This window comes from Octodon degus, unplaced genomic scaffold, assembly GCF_000260255.1.
Source record: "Octodon degus isolate 3935 unplaced genomic scaffold, OctDeg1.0 scaffold00243, whole genome shotgun sequence".
In the NCBI taxonomy this organism is placed as follows: domain Eukaryota; kingdom Metazoa; phylum Chordata; class Mammalia; order Rodentia; family Octodontidae; genus Octodon; species Octodon degus.
The window spans coordinates 1,142,238-1,148,613 of NW_004524819.1; the positions used below are offsets into that span (position 1 = coordinate 1,142,238).

At 35.4% G+C, this 6,376-nt stretch overlaps 1 protein-coding gene across 1 annotated transcript in view; it reads left to right on the forward strand.

Moving 5' to 3' along the window:
- The window catches only part of Lancl3 (LanC like 3), a 166,310-nt gene that overhangs the window by 59,662 nt on the left and 100,272 nt on the right, over positions 1–6,376 (forward strand). The window lies entirely within an intron of this gene.

Sequence of the window (6,376 nt, forward strand, 5' to 3'; positions counted from 1 at the left end):
AGACTAATAGGTATCAATGAGAAAGAAGGAGTCAATACAAATGACATTAAAAAAATATGGGCAGAAGTAATAGAAAACTTCCCAAATAAGAGGAAACAATCTGCTATTCAGGTAACTGAAGCATACAGAACGCCAAGTAAACTCAACCCAAATAAAAACACACCGTTGAGCTGTAGGGGACTCAGGTCAACAATTTCTGACATTGCCAGTCAAGCGGAAGACCCAATACTAGTATGGACTACTGAACTCTTTTAGAATATTTTTCTGAGTTTACACACCTATAATATTTAAATGATATAACTTAACAAAAAAAGGAATACAGATGAATGTCCATTTTGTATCTGTGTATTCCAAGTGGTTAGGATAGATATATAGTTACATTCTCTTAATGAAAGAGGGATTTGTTCTAATGTTGTTTGTAAATGGGATATCAAGTCCGCATCTTGTTCAGCAATTAACCACTAGGAAGAATATATGCAATGTGTTAACTATTGAAACTGTCCTTAAAAAATAAAGAAAACAGATGACTGTTATGTTAAAAAAACCAATAAATATATTCGTCAAGATCCCAGAAAGTCAGCTCAAGAATAGTATACTAAAAGCCACTAGAGAAAACAAACAGATCACGTTCAAAGGAAAACCCATCAGAATTATGGCTGACTTATCTTCACAAACCATGAAGGCAAGAAGAGCATGGAGCAGAGTACTTCAAGTCCTCTACGAAAACAAATTGCATCCCAGATTACTATACCCTGCAAAACTCTCTTTCAAGTTTGATGGAGAAGTGAAATACTTTCATGAAAAAGAACAGCTAAAGAATTTCATGATGACAAAGCTAACCCTACACAGGCTCCTGTAAGATGTTAAAGAGAGGGACCAAAATGATCTGAACTCCACAAATGAGATCAGAAGCAACCAACTAAATAGGGTAAAAAGAAAAAAAAACACGAGCAAAAGTAGTAAACAACAACAGGTAAATAACATGTCAACCATAGGTCAATACATCTCAATTATAACCATTAATGTAAATGAACTCAATTCACCAATTAAGAGAAATAGACTGGTACAGTGGATTAGGAAACAAACTCCAACAATATGCTGTATACAAGAAACACATTTAACTCATAAGGATATTCATAGGCTGAAAGTCAAAGGATGGAACACAATACTACATGCCCCAGCACCTCAGAAAAAAGCAGGGGTAGCAATCCTACTGTCAGACAGTCTCAACTGCAAACCAAGAATGATCAAGTGAAATGAAGAAGGCCACTATATACTGATTGGGGAAAAGTTCAAGAGGAAGAGGTAACACTCATAAATATGCATGCATCAAACATGGGAGCACCGAACTGTATAATGCAAATCTTAATGAACATGAAAAATCTAATATTCAATGCCATAACCATAACAGGAGACCTTAACGCTACCTTATTCCAAAAATATAGGTCCACCAGACATAAACTTAGAAAAGAAATAACAGAACTGAACCAGATCTTGAAACAAATGGATGTGTCGGACATACACAGAGTGTTCAACCCAAACACAGCTGAATACACAATTTTTCTCAGCTGCACATGGGTCATTTTCTAAAATAGACCACACACTGGTCCATATGTCATGTTTAAGTATATGCAAGAAAACAGAAATTATCCCATGCACATTATCTGACCACAGTGCAATGAAACTGGAAATAAATGACAAAAGAAACCAGGAATAAACTCTAAATACATGGAAATTAAATGACACCTTACTCAGAAACCAATGGGTCACAGATGAAATTAAATAAGAAATTCAACAATATCTACAATTCAATGAAAATTCAAGCATAATTTATCAGAATTTATGGGATACAATGAAAGCTGTTCTCAGAGGAAAATTCATAGCTGTGAACTCACACATTAGGAAAACAGAATGAGAACAAATAAATACCTTAATGCTGCACCTTAAACAACTAGAAAAGGAAGAGTAAACCAAACCCAGAGCCCAAACATGGGAAGAAATCATAAAGATTAGAGCAGAAATTAATTCAATTGAGATGAAGAAAACAATTCAAAGAATTAACAAAACAAAAACCTGGTTCTTTGAAAGATTAAATAAAATCAATAAGCTCCTAGCTAACCTCATCAAAAAGAGGAATGAAAATATTCAAATACAAGCAATAGGGAAAGAAAAGGGTGTAAATACCACACATGCAGTGCAAATTCAGAATATTATAAATAGCTACTTTGAGAATCTTTACTCTCACAGAATAGATGACACAGATGAAAAGTTCACATTCCTAGAAAACTACAAATTAATCAAACTGAATCAACAAGATATAACCACTCTCAATAACACTATAACAGCCAATAAAATACGAGATGTAATAAAAAAAACTACCAACAAAGAAAAGTCCAGGTCAGGATGGATTCACAGCTGAATTCTACAAGAAATTTAAGGAAGATGTAGTCCCTATACTCCTCAAACTCTTCTGTGAAATTGAAAAGGAAGCACTCTTCCTAAAATCATTCCTGGAGGCAAGTGTTATACTGATACCAAAACCAGGAAAAGACACAACTAAGAAAGAGAACTACAGGCCAATCACCCTCATGAACATATATGCAAAAATCCTCAATAAAATCCTAGCACTTAGAATACAGCAAATCATCAAGAAGATCATACACCATGACCAGGTAAGATTCATCCCAGGGATACAAGGATGGTTCAGTATTCAAAATCTATAAATGTAACACACTATATCAAAAGTGTGAACTCTAAAAACCACATGATTATCTCCATTGATGCAGAAATGGCTTTTGACAAAGTCCAACATTCATTCATGTTCAAAGTCCTACAGAAAATTGGAATAGATGGCCTCTACTTCAATCTGGTAAAAGCTATTTATGTAAATCCAATGGCAAACATAATTCCAAATTTGGTAAAACTAAAATCTTTTACTCTTAGATCTGGTACAAGACAAGGATGTCCTCTATCACCACTCTTTTTTTTGTGACAGGAACATTTAATTATTGGAACTCTTAACAGAGGAGGCATAAGTCTGAAAAAGTAGGGTTTTTTTAGTCTTAATAAAAGGAAATTATGTTCCTATAAGATGTAAAATCATTTCAAAAATTCAACACCCCTATACCAATAGTCAGCTAAAACAGTTCCATTCATAATAGCTTCAAATAAAATACCCAGGGATCTAACAAAGGAACTGAAAGACTGATACAACAAAAATTCAGAGCTGTGAAAAAAACTGATCAGAAGATAAGGTCGCCCATGTCCATAAGATCCACACAATTACCTTGTTTAGAAGGTCTTGTTACCAAAAGTGATCTACAGATTCAATGCGGTCTCTACATCAAAATACCAATATCCTCTACATGATTAGAAACAAATTCTAAAACTTGGATTGAACACAAAAGATGCAGAATGCCACAAGCAATCCTGAGAGAAAAAGCAAGACTGGAAGCACTATAATATCGAATTATATCACCACTCTTATTCAATATAGTCTAGAATCATTAGCGAGACCCATTAGACAAGAGAAAGAAATGAAAGGAATAACAATGGGTAAAAAAGAAGTTAAATTATCATTATTTGCAGATGACATGATACTTTACTTGGAAGACCCAAGAAATTCCACCAAGAAACTACAAGAATTAATACAGAAATTCAGTAGCATAGCAGGTTATAAAGTCAATACCCAAAAGACGATAGCATTCCTCTACACAGATAACAAACACACCGAGAGGGAAATTATAGAAACAATACCTTTTACAATAGCATCAAGGAAAATGAAATACCTTGGAATTAATCTAACTAAAGAAGTCAAAGATCTTTTCAAGGAAAATAACAGTACTCTGAAAAAGGAGATCGTAGAGGATTTCAGAAAATGGAAAGATATTCCATGCTCCTGGATAGGAAGAAGCTGCACTGTGAAGGTGACCATACTCCCAAAATTGCTGTACAGATTTATTATAATCCCTATCAAACTACCACCAACATACCTCACAGAGCTGGAGAAATCATTCCTAAAATTTATTTGGAACCAGAAATTTCCTAGAATAGCAGAGGCCATCCTGAGCAATAACGACAAGGCAGAAGGCATTACAATTACTGACTTGAAATTATGATACAAACCTACTGTAATAAAATCAGCATGGTACTGGCATCAAAATAGACCTGAGGATCAATGGAATAGATTACAAGACGCTGAAGCCCCTAGGAACACACTCAGCCACCTTATCTTTGACAAAGGGACTAAACATACTCACTGGAAGACAGATAGGCTTTTAACAAATGGTGCTGGAAACACTGGCTCTCTGCATGCTGAAAACTCAAACTTGACCCAGGTCTATCACCGTGCACTAAACTAAAGTAAAAATGGATTAAAGATCTAAACATTAAATCAGAGACACTAAATCTTCTGGAAGAGAAAGTGGGAGCAAGTCTTGAAGACATGGGGGTAGGCAAAGAGTTCATGAACAGAAATCAAATCACACAGGAAACACTTGAAAGAATTAATAACTGGTACCTGCTCTTACTGAGAAGTTTTCTCATGTCAAAAGAAATTATCAACAAAGTGAAAAGGCAACCAACAAATTTGGAAAACATCATGACAAATAAGAACTCAGACAATGGTCTGCTCTCTAGAATCTATAAAGAACTAAAAAACACTAGGGCCCCAAAATTTAAAGACCCAATCCAGAAATGGGCATCTGAGATGAACACACGCTTCTCAGAGGAAGAATTTAAAGAAGTGAATAAACATATGAAAAAATGCTCTACATCACTAGCCATCCGCGAAATGCAAATTAAAACAACATTGAGACATCATCTCACCCCAAAAAGAATGGCTATTATAACGAAATCACCCAACAACAAATGTTGGAGAGGCTGTGGGGAAAAAGGAACCCTTCTCCACCGCTGGTGGGAATGTAGGCCTGTGCAACCATTGTGGAAATCAGTATGAAGGCTCCTTAGAAAAGTTGGACTGGAAATTCCATTTAAACCAGCTATTCCTCTACTGGGAATTTTCCCAGAGTATCTGAAAACATCATATCATAGTGAAATATGTGTGTCTATGATTAATAGCAGTGCAATTTGTGATATCCAAATCTTGGAAACAACCAAGGTGCCCATCACCTGAGGAATGGTTGAAAAAGATGTGGTATTTTTACACAATGGAGTATTATTCAGCTATTAAGAATAATAAACTCCAAGCCTTTATATTGAAGTGGATGCCTCTTGAAGATATACTCATAAGTAAAACAAACCAGACACACATGTGTAAATATCATATGGTTTCCCTAGTATAAGAACTCAAAAGAAGAAATACAAATAGAAAGGTACAATACAAGTAAAAGAAAAGCAGGATCTCAAGAACTAACTAGTCAAGAAAGAGAAAGAAGAGCTAGGAAACATGAATAAGTCAAGCATACTGTTACATGTAGAAGATGGGCAAGGCAATGATCCTGAGAATCTCCAGATTTTTTAATAGAGCAGTTAATTGGAAAGATTCTCACCCTGACTAACTATATATACTGATACCTGTGAACTACGCTACTGCACTGCAGATGGTAATGTGTAATAGTAGTTTCATGCTTTGAGTGCCTGTCATTCTGCTCTTCTGAATAAGGGCTGCTTGTCATTACATGCCAGTTGCTGCTATGGTGTCTCTCGGGTAGATGGTTGTTCAAAAAATAAGGGGTGGTGAATGAAAGCAAGAGACAGCAAAAAGAATATTGTGGGACTATCCTGATTCAAGGTTGTATATGGTGAGATTTTTGGACTTATATGTAAACATAAGAAATATATAATTCTTTATGCCTATTTTCAAAAGATATTCTAATTTTTAAATATTTTTATCATATTCTGTAGGGACTTAAAGTTCAACATATCAATACATGATGAAAAATACCTGTTCCATCTTAAGCCTAAGATGTTTGATATGCAGACAGATAGTGAGGTTAAGCTTAACAACCTAAGTTTTATGGTAATAACAGTAAGCTTGTCTTCTGGATGGTTATCAACCTAAGTTGCAGACCAAAATTAGAGAAAAAGGAGGGCTGCAAGGAAAGTCAACATTTTGGCCTTAGCCTTCTAAGGTTAATTAAGACTCAGGATATATGAGAACTTGTACTGTAACGTCATGTAACTCAGTAGTGTCCCAAATTTTCTGATCAAGGAGATTATGAAGCCAAAGAGGAAAGTGATTGATGATGTAGAGTGTGCCTAAGGAGAGTCACATGGGAAAAAAACATTCTCTCAGGCTTTCACAGAGAGCACATTGGCCAAGCAATGGCTGTGACTCTTCCACATGGGTGACAATGACAGAGGTTCTACAATATGAAGTACAGGATCTCAGGATAAATCCTGAGGGGATTTCACT